Genomic DNA, 17,487 nt, shown 5'->3' with positions numbered 1-17,487 from the left:
CCTGACCTCTCCTCCGCCACCCCCTCTCCGGCCTATCACCCTCACCTTAACCTCCATCCACCGATTGCATTCCCAACGCCTCTCCCCCAAGTCCCTCCTCCCTACCTTTTATCTCAGCCCGCTTGGCACACCCTCCTCATTCCTGAAGAAGGGCTTATGCCCGAAACGTCGATTCTCCTGCTCCTTGGATGCTGCCTGACCTGCTGCACTTTTATATCGACACATTTTTCAGCTCTGATCTCCAGCATCTGCAGTCCTCACTTTCTCCTATATCTACCAGTGACTCTACTTTCAAGGAGGTACGAACGTGCACTCCAAGGTCTCTTTGTTCAGCAACACTCCCTAGGACCTTACCATTGAGTGTATAAGTACTACCCTGATTTGCCTTTCCAAACTGCAGCACCTTAAAGTTATAAAATGTTCATAAAAATTCTTGGTTTTCTCTTCATCTCATACATTACCCATTACAAACTTGGGATGTATGATAGATACTTTCTCATTTAATAACATCAAATACTCTCATAAACAATTTTTTTTTACCATCCATCTGTGATACAGTAGAGCCCGCTGCAAAGTAACTAACTGGCATCCGATAAGATACTTGACCTGAAGTGACCAGTCACTGAATGGCTTATATTCCTCATCATTGTTCAAGACAGTAATCAGTTACTTGTTGTTATTCCTAAAAGAATTGCATCTTTTAAAATAATTAGTTGTAGTCCACATGTGTTGGAGAATGCATATTCTGTTAAGAATCATACGACAAATTGGGAGTACTGTTGTCTATGAGCCTATAATAATCTGAAACGGTTAAAACTTGATCGAATGACATAAACACTACTGACCATACTGATGTCAAGGGAGATGGTGTTACAGTAATGTGGAATTTTATGGGAGATAGACCTGCGACCAGGTTCTCTCAACAATCTTTGTAATAATGCAGAAGCTATTCCAATAAATTGAATAGCCACAGAGAAGCAAAAAGCTACATCTTGTTTACTCTCCAAGATTTTTCTTATTAGAACTGAAGATGGCTACTGTTTCACACATTAGATGTTGTGATCCTGTAAATAACTCATATCCTGAGAAGATATGGTCCACAGCACACACAACATGGTGGTCAACTTGGGATGTGAAGATGTCATTTTTAGTGTTGGTCCCAGTGAGTCAAACATGCTGACGAAAATGTCAAGGAAAATAGATATTGGTGATTGCTGAGTACAGCAAATCCCCCCAAAAATTATGAAATCTCACAATCTTGAAGTATATTTCAAAGAATGACACAGTGGGCATTTCAGAACTGATAAGGGGTGTACTGGAACAAAACAAATCTGCAGCTCTAAAACAGGCTGCAACATTAGTCTTTGTGAGTGGTCCCAAGACCAAGTTCAGCTTGTGTATGATTAGCCATGATTGCTCTGGCAGGAGTTGGGGTGTTTGGTGAAGGTTGAATGCCAATTGCTGAGGCCAAGCCATTGCCACTTAGGAACCCTCTGTGGGCCACATAATGGCCAAATAGAAAGCTGTGCTTTTCCCTTATACAGGGAGAAAGTGAGGACTGCAGATCAGAGTTGAAAAATGTATTGCTGGAAAAGTGCAGCAGGTCAGGCAGCATCCAAGGAGCAGGAGAATCGACATTTCCTGAAGAAGGCTTATGCCCAAAACGTTGATTCTCCTGCTCCTTGGACGCTGCCTGACCTGCTGCGCTTTTCCAGCAACACATTTTTCAGCACTTTTCCCTTATACAGGGTGAATATTGGGGTCAAACTCAGATCAGAGCAAAAGATCACAAAACTTGTGCCCCTTAAAGAGGTATAAGCAAAACAGGAAAACTAAAGTTTATTAAAAACGTACCAACTTCACTCTCAGTCTGGAAGCCAGTGGTAACATTTTTCGTCCTTAGTTTCTAGGCTGATGTGAATATCTCTCTCAATTCATAAATCTATCCAGTTCTACCCTACCCGATATAATCCTCAGTCATGAACAAACATTGCCTAATATTTGGGAGGACTAAATTCTGACTTTATGCTACCTTGGGGAGGCTTGTCAGGGAAGATAGTGAGTCAAAAAAACGTGTTGTGCATGATTTTCTGACGATTCCAACTACATAGAACCCATACTGTAATTAGTACTATGTCCCTTTATCACTGCAAAGTGAGCAAATTCAGAAATGTATTCCTTTTGTATATTAAGTTTCCAAATCAACATTCCTTTACATTTTTGACAATTAGCACTGAACAATCAATTAAATATTTTTGCATCAGCTCAGTTGGTCGGCCTGTAATGATAAGAGCTTCTTACCAGAAGAAAGCAACTTGTTTTTTTGTGTGTTCTTGCCACATGTTCACTTTGTAGAAAATCAGAGAGGGGATAGAGGGAATTATTGCACTTTATATTGTTTAGCGTTTCTCCGATTTATTTAGCAGTGACTTCATTAAAGTACATTTTCTGCTGAGACATAGTATCTCACCGCTAAATTACGTTGTTTGTTTTTGTTAAAATTTCTTCTGTAAAAGCAATTTTCACTCTTTAACAGGAAATTGTAATGCACATCTAAAAGTTGAAAAGTTGACACGGAGCCAAGTTTTCATTTGCACTGTTGACCTCGGGTTTGACAATTTCAATGTTCTGGATCTGGGTTCAAGTTTGATAGACTAGGGTCAGTTCCGGTTGAAATGACCCGAAAATTCAAAGCAAAGTCGGTTCACTACTAGCTAAAATGTTTTTTTTTCATATTTACATGCTTTATACAGACCACAACTGCATAAACTGTGAAGACTGAGCTTTTGAAATGCATTTGGTTTACTCTGGAGGACTGTAAGATGTTGAACATCAAATATCTAAGTTCCCAGCTGGTGCAGGTAATTATGGAAAAATACACATACAAAAATCTAACATCTCAGTTAAGGAGATTTATACATTTAAACTCAGGATAGGTAGATGTATAAACAGTTCAATAGAGAAATAAGAATCAAGAACTGATCCAGGATTTGCATTTTTAATGAGCTTCTGGTTTTTACACCTTTGCTCTGTATGATTGGTAAATCAAAAGCTAAGAATGCCTTTCAAGGTTGATAGTTGCAGAATTAAACTGGATTTTGGAAACTGACAATAAGTAAGGTGTACTGGTAGATAAACCGTACTTAATTATTCATTAAATTTTATTGGTAAAAATTAGCAGAACTGTGCATGGCATTTTAATAAAAAACTTGCAGCTCATCTGACAAGATTAAATGCAAAGTTTTTAGATGTGTGCAGTGGTGATATAAATCTGCAAATTTACTGCAAACATGAATATCAATCTAATCCAACGAGTCCATTCTTACTGAGAAAACTTCTAAGTTTGTAACTGTGCAAATATAATAAATTAAGGGGAAAAAAAGCACTGGAAGGACACATTTCATACCAATTGACCAAACATTCACTGCCGCCTTACATTGCCAGGGACCTGGGTTCAATTCCAGCCTTGGGCAATTGTCTGTGTGGAGTTTGCACATTCTCCCTGTGTCTGCGTGGGTTTGCTCCGGTTTTCTCCCACAGTCCAAAGATGAGCAGGTCAGGTGAATTGGCTATGCTAAATTGTGCATAGCGTTAAGTACATTAGTCAGAGGGAAATGGGTCAGCGTGGACTAGTTGGGCTGAAGGGCCTGTTTCCACACTGTAGGGAATCTAATCTTTTTTTATAAAAGCGTTAAATGCACTAACACAGCATGAACTTCCTAGGGTAATCACTGTATACCCTAGTTTCAATGAGTAGCATTACTTACTTTATCATTTGTTTGGGATTACAAGACTAGGGGTCAACAATTGTATAAAGCTATATTAATGAAGTGGGAACTTATTGTGTCCTAACCAAGTGTGACTATTTAATTAAATCTGATTGATTGCTTATCTTCAATTTGAATAAATACCAATTAGTATGCCTGTTGATCAGTTTTAAAGCTCTTGGTTTTGAAAGGTTAAAATAAAGTCAACCATAAAGACTTCCAACACATGAGCTGATTTACTCAATCATGTGGTTTTCAGATCTTTGCTGGAGTGGTACAAACTAATCTCATTTTCCACTCTCTTCATTTTTTTATCTCACTCTGCTTCAAACACTCATGCATTTTTACTTTAAAGAATTAATAATCTTGACCTCATCCTCACATTCTGACAAAGCAAATGAACCTGAGCATTGCAACCATCAGCAAACACACCTAATCTATCCTTATGATGGAAGGAAGGTCATTAATGAAGCAGTTCAATATGATTGGGCCCAGAACAGGAACAGAGGAACCCCTGTAGAAATGTGTGGGGCTGAGATGCGTGACTTGCAACAATCACTCAACCATTGTCCTTTGTGTAGTAGCACTCTAACCAGCATACAGTCTTTTCCCACTACCTTCAATTTTGCTAAGTCTGTTCGATGCCATACTTAGTCAGGTCCTGCTGTAGTCACAAACTGGGCAACTCATCAGTTCCAAATGATAGCATTGTAGGTGATATGTTCCATCACTTTGCAGATGAATGTGAATTGACTGACAGAGAAGTAATTGACCTGTTCGGATTTATTCTGATTTCTATTAACAGGACATACCTGACAATTTTCACATTCTTGGTGCTATAGCTGTTCAGGAAGAGATTGGTTAGGGATGCATAAGTTCTGAAGCATAAATCTTCAGCATTATAGCTGAGACATTTTCAGGATATATAGCCTTTGATATATCTGGTGCCTTCAGTTGTTTCTTGATATCATGTAGAGTGAACTAAATTGGCTGATGACTGGCATCTGTGATGCTGAGGAACCTGGGATCATTTATTTGTTACTTTTGGCTGAAGATTGTTGCAAATGCTACAGTCTTTCCATTTGCACCTATGTGCTAGGCCTCTGCTTCGTCAAAGAATGAAATATTCTTTGATGCTTCACCTCCTGTTAGCTGTTTCATTGTTCACTACCATTCGTGAATGGATGTATAATGACTGCAAAGCTTTTAATATGCTCCATTTGTTAGGGGTTGCTTGGTTCTGTATATAGCATACCGGTTTTGCTATGTAGCATGGTTGTAATCTTGTGTGTACTTTCACTAAGTTGATAATACGTTGTTAATTCATTACTATTTTGGCTAGAGAGTAATGGCAGAGTGAGGAAAATGCGAGCGTACAAAGTTACAGATTGCAGTTAAATACAATACTGCTGCAGCTAATGGTTCACATTATGGATGTGCTTTGAGCTGTTAACTCTGTTCTGAATCTATCCCATTCAGTAGAGTGATAATGCCAAATAATACAAAGTAACGTGTTCTCAGTGTGAAGATGAACCTTGCTTACATAAGGACTGTGCACTGATCACTCCTATTCATGCTGTCATGTCTATGTATCTGTGATAGGTACATTGTTGATAATTAGATCAAGTAGAATTTGCCTTCATGTTGATTCTGTCACCACTTATCATAGGCCCAGTCTAGCTACCTAAACTCCTGGCCAGTTCAATCAGTAGTAATGCTATCAAACTGCTTTTCATGATGAGCAAATTCTCCACCCAGGGAGCATTCTGTGCTACTGTCGCAACTTCACTCAGGGTGTGCAACATGGAGGATTCATCAGTTGTGGGAGTAGGGGTGGTTGGTGATGATGTAGATCGTAATCAATAGGATGTTCTTTGCCCATGTTTGACTTGATGCAACTTCATGGAGTCCAGAGACAATGTTGCTGACTTCCAGGCCGACTGCATGATGGTGTAGAACTGTGCTGCCACCCCAAGTGTGTCATTCTTTGTGTTTATGATTATGTCAGACTATCACTGGAGTGATCTGGAGGACATCTCTCTCAATTTGAGCACAGGTACCTGAATATTAGGTCCAAGCTACTTATAATAAATAATGCTATGCACAAGTGCTGTTCCCCAATACTTCCGTCATTATAACAACGACTGTATTGATGCTGCATCCTGCAACTAGGCTGAACTGGAGAAGTTCATCAACTTTGCCAACAACTTCCACCCTACCCTTATATTCACGTGGTCGAACTCGAACAATTTCTTCCTCTTTCTTAATCTCTTTGTTTCCATCTCGAGTGACAGTCTATGGACGGATGACTGCTATTAACTCACAGACTCCCATAATTATCTGAACTACACCTCCTTCCACCCAATGTCCTGCAAGAACTCCATCCTGTTTACCAATTTCTCCGCCTCTGCCTCATCTGTTTGGACAAGGAGACATTCCACTTGCAAGCATCCCAGATGTCCACCTATTTTGAACAATGTGTTTTTCTGCCCCTGTCATCCAGACAGTGCTCCACTGCACCTCCTCCATTCCCCATCCCACTGCGCTAAACCTACCACCTCCAAACGCAATAAAGACAGGGTCCCTCTTGTCCTCACTTTCCACCCATCAGTTTCCACATCCAATGGATCATCCTTAAAACACCAACTAGACCCCACCACCAAAAACATCTTCCCCTCCCCACACCTCTCTGCCTTCCACAAGAACCATTTCCTTCGCCACTTTTTGGTTCATGCCACTCTCCCCACCAACCCCCCCGAACACCTGGTACATTTTCCTGCAGCTGTAAAAGATGCAAAACCTGCTGGAACACCTCCAACCCCTCCCCCCGCCTTAATTCCAACCAGGGGCCTAAACATCCTTCCAGGTGAGACAGAGGTTCACCTGCCTCTCCTCCAACCTAGTTTACAGTGTCAGGTGCTCCTGATGTAGTCTTCTCTACATCGGGGAGACCAAATGTAAACTAATGGAAGATCTCAGCCGGGCCCACAGGGGTCGATCTGACCCCCCCCCCCCCAGTCACTGCCCATTTTAATTCCCCTTCTCATTCCCCCTCCGATATGACCATCCTTGGCTTCCTCCATTGCCACAGTGAATCAGACTACAAATTTGAGGAATAACATATCTCCTGCCTGGGCAGTCTGCAGACCAGAAAACTCAAACTGAGGTCTCCAATTTCCCTTCCCATCATCGGGCTCCCTTTCCAGCCCCTTCTCCTCATTTCCATTCCATTTACTGACCCTTCCTTTTAGCCACCAAGTGGATTCATTCCTCCCATCGACCAACCAGGTCGTATCCTCTACCTGTGTTTACCTATCACTACCTCACCAATCCACCCCGCTCCCTACCCCTCCTTTTTCTGCAGTTCCCTTTACTCGGTCCCCCAGTTCTGAAGAAGGGTTATACCCAAAACGTTGACTTCTCCACCTCCTGATGCTGCCTGGCTTGCTGTGTTCTTCCACCCTCCTGATTGTCTACTTTGGATTCCGGCATCTGCAGTTTCTTTGTTTCTAACTTATTTTCCTGTCAATTTTTCAGAACCTATAACTGTGCAGATTATGCTTATTTTTTATATGAGTTCTGTGATTCATGGGTAAAACCAAAACCATTTATAGATCATCATAATTGAACTATTAACAGGTGGAAATTGACATCGCATTTCTCCTGAGGGTTGGTTTACCCACTACCTGACACATTTCAGTTATAAAGGAAATTGGCAGGTTGCAGCCAGATTCTTAACACAGCATTATTTTTGACGCTTTTAACTGCCCACGTGTTTCTGCAGTCACATGCTCCTGGAAGCTAAAATTCAGCAAACGTCAATTGTAGCATCAATGCAAAGGCAAAACGTGTTACAAACCAGCAACAACATTTTAATATTTTTGCATGAACATAAATGTGGAAATCATCACTTGAAACAAACACTGGAATTTTCATGTCACCTTTGAGCAGCATTCTTTTTGATGATAGCTTTGAAGATTTGAGCTCCTTGCCTTCCACACTACCATTGATTTTTAAAAAAATTCTTTCATAGATACACATGTGGCTTGCAGGGCAAAGATTTATTCTTGCTCCTTCTTTCTCTTGCGAAGGTGATAGTGAGAGCTGCCTTACTGAACTGCCAAAATCCATCTAATATTGGTACACCCATTGTGCTCTTAAGAAGAAAGTTTTGGGATTTTGACCCTGCGATAGTGATGGTATAGAAATATATTTCCAAGTCAGAAAGGTATGTAACTTTTGGGAAATTTGCAGGTCTTGATGTTGCAGCTTTTTTTGCGAGTACATGTGCAAAGCTGTCTTGTGATGATGGGAATAGAGTAAGGGACTTGAAAGAAAGAATTTTAGTTTGTTGTTTCCTTTTCAGTTGATTGGTTGGTTTGTTTGTATCTTGGATTGTCCTCTGTTGAATCGGTTTTTTAATGAGTTGCCTTCACTGCCATTACAGACAGGTCATTGTGAGAGTCACAACCGAAAAACAAGTTGTCATCCCATTCATCTCCCAGGGAAATAATAATGGGATCACATATGTCCTACAACCTGCTCCAGGACATATTCTCAAGAATAACAATTCAGGAACAATGACTTTGGGGGTGTGGTGGTGGGAACTTGAATGGATAGTTCATGAGTTTAATAGTTTGTAGAAAGAATGAACTTGGGAATGCAGTAGAAAGGGTTAATTATATCTTTAAGAATAGCTTCTGAGCATGTGCATAAGGAGATATGTTATGCTGATGTCAGATCACGTGGAACTGAGATCGGACTTATTTGAATATCAGAGGTATCCCCTTTACCATTCAATGTATGCAATGATATTCAATCAAGCATTCAAATGCTCATTCATTTGAGTATAGACCAGATCTTACTACACAGCCTACGTATCAGAGTGAATTAAATTCCAATATCACATGTCAAGCTTGTATAATATTTTAAAGCAGGTAAAACTCACCCCCACCCTCCTCTAGCTTATCTCTCCACGCTTCAGGCTCTCTGCCTTTATTCCTTTTGCCCGAAACGTCGATTTTGCCTGTCCTCGGATGCTGCCTGAATTGCTGTGCTCTTCCAGCACCACTGATCCAGAATAATATTTTAAAGCAGCCTAATTTAGTATATTTTTTCTGAATTCCTATTTCTTTCTTTGGAAGCACTAACAATAATAATTTACTGATGAACGTTTTCCTTGATAAGCTTAATAAGACTATCTTAAAACAAGCCCATCATGTCTCGACCAGTTTAAAGGATGTTGCCAGTACTTTAATAATATTAAAAGAAATGGTTCTGTGGGAAGTTTTTTATAGCAAATACCAAGTAACTAGTATTTTCTGTTTTAATTGTATTTCTATCTTGTGCATACTCGGGTGAAAAGATATCCGATCGGTAATGCTTTGCCTTCATTAAAGCATACAGCAATGGAAATCTTTTAAGATATGGTCAAAGTATGGTTTTAAATAATTACATGGTGAAGTTCTTTGTCTTTTTAGAAACAAGTGATACTTAATGATTCGTTTCTGCAATTTTGTTTGTTGAATTGCAGCCTGAAAACCTAGTTTTCATCTATTAGAACTTGATGCAAAAAACATATGATAATGTCTAGAATATTTTCCTACTTCTGGAAAACATGAACTTTAATCTGAATACTCTTGCCTAACATATCTTTTGAACTTGTTTGAGGAGCATAGAGTAAAGAAAACTCCTTTTTTCGTAATGATGGTGACATTTTAATAACCTGAAACTTTTTTGTTGCTCTGCCAGGATTTCAAAATCATGAAAAGTTGATTGTAATATTTCTCTCCCTGTAGGCAAGATAATGGTAATGACAGATTTAGGGAGATTTCTTAATGTAGCCACTTAGATTGTGTTTGAATTTAAACTAGGTTATAGAAAAACATCTCCTGTCTTTCTGCTAACAACCTTTGGCACTTCATTTATCAGCTGTACATTTCACCCACAGATTGAACCAGATTTACCTAACTGAACATGGCCAGACATTGAGGCCATTATTAGCATAAGCAAGGGATCTTCCGTCCCTTTTAGGGCAACTCATTATGGTTTATGAATATACTTGCAGTCAATGTAACAATCTCAGACACACTTGTGGCCCAGCCTTGTGAAAGACAATTGTTTTGTCCTTCCTTAACGCTGAAGAATTAAACAAAACAATGTACACTTTTCTCCCCCTCATGCCTACCTGACATTTTAAGGTTTCTGAGGCCTCTGATTGACTGGTAGCTCTCACTGGACAGGACTTCTGGCCACATGGATGGTTTTGAGAGATGCCTGTAATTGGCACATGGTTTTGCCAGGATTTCCTTTTAGACAGATACACAATCAATCCTTCTTGTGGTAGGCTACGGTGCTCTTTAACATTAAGTGGTAAAAGAATAACTATTAATAAATTGTAGTTAACTAAGATTGAGGTGTCTTGTTATCTTAGATTGGTTGACTATCTTACATTGGGTTAGGACATTGGTATCGCAAGTCTATTCTAATTACATGGCTATTAACAGTAGATAAGATGAATGAATTAAAACTATGACAGTGGTAATTTTGAGCTGACTAGCTCCTCCCAGAAACAGTCATATATACACTCAGTGGGGACCTGTACAAAGGTTTCAGAATTAATCCTTTCACACAACTGCCTTATGCAATAGCAACTTAATTTCAGAAAAAGGCCCACTGCAGAACCCAAAACTGCTTGACGAGAGGAAGATCCAGTTGTGCTTAACTTTGAAATGTCAGCTGAGGTGTCTTGTTATCTTTTCACCAAATGAGCGAGACATCAAACAAAAACATACAATTCCATCATATTCTGAACAGGATTAAGTTGAACTCAGAGAAAGGGTTTGAAATTCAGAATTCTATCACTCATGTCAAGCCTATATTGATTTGTTTAAATTGTTCACTGATGCAAATGTGATAAAATATTGGTTGTGACACTTGCAAAGTCCCTGGGTTGCTATTAAGCTCACTGCACTATATTCAATTTAATTTTGCAGGAAATTAGGGAGTCAAGTTAGAGTAAGAAAAAAAGTGGAATTAATGGCAAATATCACAATGTGCACTTTCCCCAGAGACTTCCAGACCTTTAAACTTGATACAATTGTTTTAGAAAGACAGAACTAAAATTCATAACAGAAGTGAGATTTTTATAGGACTTCACTTAATCTTCATTGGCTGTTTCATTTAATAGCTTTGTGTAGTATATATCTCTTCAGCTTGCTTCTAGATTGATTTTCCATTTTTAATCAAATGTCAAATTTTGACACAATGAAGAATAACATTTCAGATCCACTTCACTAAAAAGGTTAGCAGTATTATCATATGATGGTCTGTTCATACATTTATTCTACTTATGCTTCTAGAACAGTCCTGATAAACTGCTTCTCCTAAGCAGTGATGATCTATAAATTAGCTAATCATTCAGCCATACTTTAATCTGGATTTACAATGTCTTTAGTGAGCTTTTGAGTGATTTGGTGCAGTATATTTAAGTGAAATTTTCCCAAATTTATGCTCATATTTAAAGTCTATCTTGGAATGCAGTAGATGGCTTGTTTGAAAACTGAGGACTGCGTATCGCATAAGCTGCCTTCTTGTGGTGTAAAGCTTTGGAAAATGACACAAACTGCTGAAGAAACTCAAGAGCTCTGGATGCATCTGTGGAGAAAGAAAACAATATGTTTGTCTGTGTTTCTACCAACATAAGACAAAAATAAAATCATGTGGGGCATGGGTAGGATAAATAGACAAAGTACAGTGGCACAGTGGTTAGCACTGCTGCCTCACAACGCCAGAGACCCGGGTTCATTTCCCACCTCAGGCGACTGACTGTGTGGAGTTTGCACATTCTCCCCGTGTCTGCGTGGGTTTCCTCCCACAGTCCAAAAATGTGCAGGTGAGGTGAATTGGCCATGCTAAATTGCCCATAGTGTTAGGTGAAGGGATAACTGTAGGGGAATGGGTCTGGGTGGGTTACGCTTCGGCGGGTCGGTATGGACTTGTTGGGCTGAAGGCCTGTTTCCACACTAAGTAATCTAATGTAATATTTTCCCTGGGGTAGGGGAGTCCAGGTTTAGGTTGTGAGGTGAAAGATATAAAAGGGACCTAAGGGGCAATCTTTTCATGTTGAGGGTGGTGTGTGTAAGGAATGAGCTGCCAGAAGAAGTGATGGAGGCTGGTACAGTTGCAGCATTTAAAAGGCATCTGGATTGGTGTATGAACAGGAAGGGTTTTAGAGGGATATGGGTTAAGTGCTGGCAAATGGGACTAGATTAGGTTAGGATATCTGGTCAGCAAGGATGAGTTGGATCGAAGGGTCTGTTTCCATACTGTACATCTCCATGACCCTATGACTCCAAAACAGATTGCAAATGGAAAAGAATTGGTTTGAAATTAGGACTAGGTCTTAGAAATGGCAAACATGTGTGATGTGGAAGAATGCTTGTGTCAATATCTGACACGATGAACTTCTACTTAGAAAGGGTATGATTAAGCAACTAAAAAGGTTTGAATGGTTGAATTGGCTAAAAGCAAAGTTACTGTCTCTTTTAAAAATGTGTCAGGATCAATAATGTGCACAGCACAAATCTGTTGACTCCACTGGATAACAGGAGTTTACCACAATAGCATCATGTTCTAGTTCTCCAGCCATGTTACTCATAAAGCAATTGGAATGCAAGACCTTGCTGTTGGGACACCTGTAGTCTATAAAGTATTATTTGCTGTCTATTGTAACCTGGGTGGTTGACCAGCATGGCAGGGGGAGCACAGTAGCGATGAGTTAAAATAGCATAGGTGCGTCAGGAAGGAAACAGGATAGTTGGGGTCAGAGATACCAAAGGATGGGATACCATAAGTTTTAATGGTTTACTTCCTCTGATTATCGATTCTAATCAAGAATTGCCACCTTCTAAGGAATAGCCATACAAGGATGGCTGCATAATTTATATCAAAGTCAGAGTTCAATTTGTGCACGGTTCTTTGTACCATCTACACATTTTGGGATGGTAAATTGTAACTTCAGATTTTAAACACTTTGTGGGCAAATAATCATATTATTTCAATTTGAAAATAGTTAATATTAATTTTGATAATTTATGGAATGGCTTGCTAAGCCATTTCAGAGGGCATTTGAGAGTCAACTATGTTACTGTGGGTGTGGAGTCACATGTAGGCCAAATTGGGTAAGGATGGCAGATTTCCTTCCCTGAAGGACATTAGTGAACATTGAATGGTGTTCATAGAATCATAGAATTCCTACAGTGTAAAAGCAGGCCAGTCAGCACATTGAGTCCACATCAAACCTCCAAAGAACATCTCACCCAGACTCTGTAACCCTGCATGGCTAACCCACCTACCCTGCACATCCCTGGAAACTATGGGAAATTTAGCATGGCCAATGCACCTCACCTGCACACCTTTGGATTGTGGGAGGAAACTGGAGCTCCCAGAGGAAACCCCCGCAGACACTGGGAGAACATGCAAACTCCACACAGATAGTTACTCGAGGATGGAACAGAATCTGAGTCCCTGGTGCTGATGTATCAGTGCTAACCATTGAGCCACCATGCCACCCTCATGTTGAGTGTCATGTTAATGCTAATGGGCTAATAATCAATCATTTATCAGGGATTGATTAAATCTGTGTGTTTATGCAATTCAAACAGTAAAACACATTACAAGTTGTGAACTTGGTATTGCAGCAAGCCAACTAATTTCTGTGCCAGCAGTTTGTAGAGCCACAGGCACAGACAATATTGTGTGCACATACCACATGGAGTCCTTAAAGACATTCATCTTTAAAAGCACAGTACACATACAATATTCCTTTCCAAAAAAAATTAACTATTTTCAACCCAACTAGGCCCAGCAATCTATATGAGGTACAGATGATTTGTTACATTCAGATGTCATGATGGTGACTTTGCCTGGAGGTGCCATTGTTTACATATTGTTGTCAGTGATAATCTCTGTTGGATGTGTAAGTCGTTCCAGATTTTCTTTTGATTTACGATAGAAAACATGTATACCTTGTTTTCCTTCTTTCTCCCTTAGCTCTTCATTTATCTTTATGAGCGGTGCACAGATATACCCTGAAGACTTCTGCATCTTAGAGATGGTATTTTCAATTGAGTTAGTTGTTCAGTCTTTCCTTTTGATCTTTTTTTTTCCTCTCTAAGCAGAGTGCTGAGATTTTGGCTGCACTAATTCAGAAGGAAGTGAAGTGTACTGTTCTTTCATACTGAATTTTGTAAGTGCTTTATGAATAATCTGCTGCAGTTTCTGTTATGTCTCTGCTATTTGACTGATTGCATGGCCAGTGACTAATACAAGGTCATGACTTACTGCAATCACTGGTCCAGCAGGGTCTATAATGTAGACTATTTACAATGTCCAAGTAGATTGATTGTATTTGCACTCCAACTCCATTGATCCTGTATGTGGAACTGATGAACCATTGTATACTGAAGGTTTTGCATTTGTGGGATTTGGTATGGCTTCCCAGGTCTACTGCAGTATTTTTAATATGTTTGATATTCAACTGATTGCAGTGATCACTTGTCTTTTTCATGCGAGTTCAACTGACCTCTCACTAGGTATTTGTCTGCTTACTAGCAAGCTCTGATTTCAGTGCTGTCCCACTGTTGTAAGGAACAAAAACCATCAAGGGTTGTCTCCTGCACTTTGCCCTAAAATATGTCCACCCACCATGTCTTTCAGCTGTGAATTAACTTGCTGGCTATTCAATACAATGTTTTTCACTGCTGTTCAACACCACATTATTCGAATGATAATGATATAATAACCAATCAATCACTCGTCAGGGACGCACTAACTCCATGGGTTCATTTTTTTTTGTAAGGCTGTTTATTGCCCACCAGCACATGAGGGCTATGTACCACTTTAAACTACACATGCAACTCATTTTGGGGTTCACAGCTGGGAGGACAGGCATGGAGAGTTTGGGACTTGGAAAGTAGGATTCAGAGAGGGGAGGGATGGGTAGAGATTATGATGCAGGAGAGAACCAGACCAAGAGAGCTCCTAGGCCCACGTTGTTGCACACTCCTGGCTTCTCCTCCCTCTTCACTCTGGTTTATCCACCTCTCCCACATCCCCTCTTCACTGCTGAAGCCGGTTTCAAAAGACACTGTGCATTTCCATATGACGTCATGTGTAAGTTCTAAGTGATGATGTTCCTGAATTAACACCCGTGCATAACTGCCTGCAGTTGTGGGTATCAGCAAATACTGCATCATAAGATGTGAATGAGAATTACATCAAACTAATTAATGTCTGGATGTACAGCTGACAGAGGCATACTGACTGCCAGAGAGACTTGTAACATTGCATACTTGCCCCTCATTATTGATTCTTTACTCACAGATCTGTATCCTTGCAAGGTTAAGCCCAGATCCCTTTTTAGTTTCCCATCAACTCATTTGGTCTGATTGCACCATCCCTCACAATATGTCAGACAGTTACGTCAGAGATATTGGTGATATTTTGTTTTTCCTAGGAAGTCTGTTCCCCTATCCCCTGCAAATAATGAGAATTAGGTGTATACTCACAGCACAATCAATGTAGCAAGGTAAATTTTCTCCAAAGCTCCTTGTGGATTGTTGGGAGCTACTTCCATCCTGAAAAATAGACAGTATTACATTGTACTCCTGACTTGTGCCTTGTGTGTGTGTCAGCTGGTAAGTCAAAAACTGAATTACTTGTTGCAGAATTCCCAGGCTGTAACCTGCTCTTGTAACCACAATATCTCTATAGCTGGTCTAGTTGAGTTTCTAGTCAATAGTCATGATAGTGGTGATGCTAGGGTATTCATTGTTGACCATGCTATTGCATGCCAGAGAGAGATAATGAGTGATCAACGATAGCAAAAGCGAATCTAATTGGCATTAATGTATGAACCCAAGCCTGAATTTTGCCCACATCTTCCATCGTGTCAGCCCGATTGCTTCAGCATTTGAGAAGTCACAAATGGTGCTGCAATCATCAGTAGACTTCCCCATTTCTGACCTTTAAGATGGATGAAAGGTCATTGATGAACCATTAATACTCGAGTCTGGGATAAGACAATGAGGAAATCCTGCAGTGATGATCTAGACCCGAAAGAATTGAAACCCAATAACCACAACATTTTCCTTTATGCTAGGTTGACTCCAATCAGTGGAGTGTTTTCCCACCAATTAATTAAGTATTCAGTAATGCAAATAATATTCAGGAATATCCAATCCAGCCTCAAAATCCTTTCCACTCACTGCCAATCCCTCACTACTATTCCCACTTTGTTCCTTGCTTGTCTGCACCCATAATGCCCCATTTTTGCATCATCTCCATGGTGGAAGCACAGACAGCCATTATAAAGAAATATGCTTGATTTAGGTATACGTAAAAGGAAATTTATTTATTTTCTTCCCAATTTTAACATCACATTTCCAGATGACCACACGTACATATTTCTTGCCCACTATTTTAGGATTTCAGTAAACATTTAGTGCCAAGAAAACAGGTATTGTACAATAGGTTTTTCCGAACCAAATGACAGGCAGTTCGTTAGAATTCTGGAGCAAAAACAATAGTGCAATATAAACTAAGATTAAGAAATGCCAAATTCTAGATTGTGGTTGGAAATCATCATGAAGTTAAGACAACTTATTTTTATTATTAATCAGAAATTACAAATTGATTAAACTAAGTGCACTCAGAAGCAGAATTAGAAGAATTAATCAATATCTCCAATAATTAACCTGCCTCCAGTACATTTAAAAATGACAGGATGTAGGAAAAGCTTTAATTTTCTTGACATGATAGTTTTAAATTGGCACAAGACTGTTTGAAACAAAAGGTTTTTGTTTTCAAAGCATTGTTGATATAGTGTCAGTACAATTAATAGGTGTGTTAACTCCTGAGGAGCAATTTTAAGTTCATTGGTCAAAGTCAGCAATCAGTCTTAACATTGTTCCCTTAACTTGGTATCTTACAGGCCTGATAGAGTGAGTGCAGAGAGGCTATTTCCATTCATGGGAGTCCAAAGCTGGGGACCAATAAAAATAATATTTAGTCAGAGAATGATGGGAATATAGAGTTAGGTAGAGAGGGAATTATGCAGCTGTATAACATGGATAAATTTAAGATGAAGCTGGGTAACTCCATTAGGTAAAAGAGAATAGAAGGATATTGTGATAGGCTAAGATGTAGTTAGGTCAGAGGAAGCTCCTGAGGAGCCAGTTACTGTGTTGAAAACCTCTGTAATTTTATGTGGTTCTTTGGGCACGCTTATCATATGCATTACTTTTAAAAGGCTTTCCTTTGGATAGGTTAGTTTACAATTCTGCAGTCTGACCCCTCGGATTGTTGGATATTGAAATCTAATGCATGGGCGTAGATCTATAAATATTTCTCCTAATAGGAGTGCAATTCCGGATTGGAATCAATCCAAACTTGATCATAATTGACATACAAAACTCAATTGATTTGATAAGATCTTAATGAAATATTGATATGATTTGACTCTTTTTCTGCTTTTAACATTGCCTACAGAGCGGAAGACTTGACTATTTCTCAGGAGAGAAATTACAAATTGAGAAGGCATGGTGTCAGAAGAAATCACACCATATATGGTCGTCAAAAGGGAAGCATTTTTAATGTCTGTAGAAAGAAAGTAATTACAGAAGCAGTGTGATTATGCCAGATTAAATCTTTGGGGAAC

The 17,487-nt window shown here is 39.5% G+C and overlaps 1 long non-coding RNA gene across 1 annotated transcript; it reads left to right on the top strand.

The window, feature by feature from the left end:
• Positions 1-2,590: 2,590 nt before the first annotated feature.
• On the top strand, positions 2,591-13,894 carry LOC122550283. The gene is made up of 3 exons (XR_006311788.1): positions 2,591-2,659; positions 2,754-2,861; positions 13,821-13,894. It is a non-coding gene; the product is annotated as an uncharacterized LOC122550283 (long non-coding RNA).
• Positions 13,895-17,487: the final 3,593 nt, after the last annotated feature.

This window comes from Chiloscyllium plagiosum, chromosome 5 (genome assembly GCF_004010195.1).
Source record: "Chiloscyllium plagiosum isolate BGI_BamShark_2017 chromosome 5, ASM401019v2, whole genome shotgun sequence".
NCBI lineage: Eukaryota > Metazoa > Chordata > Chondrichthyes > Orectolobiformes > Hemiscylliidae > Chiloscyllium > Chiloscyllium plagiosum.
Note: the sequence above shows the minus strand (reverse complement) of the source record. Positions and strands in the feature narration are given on the sequence as shown.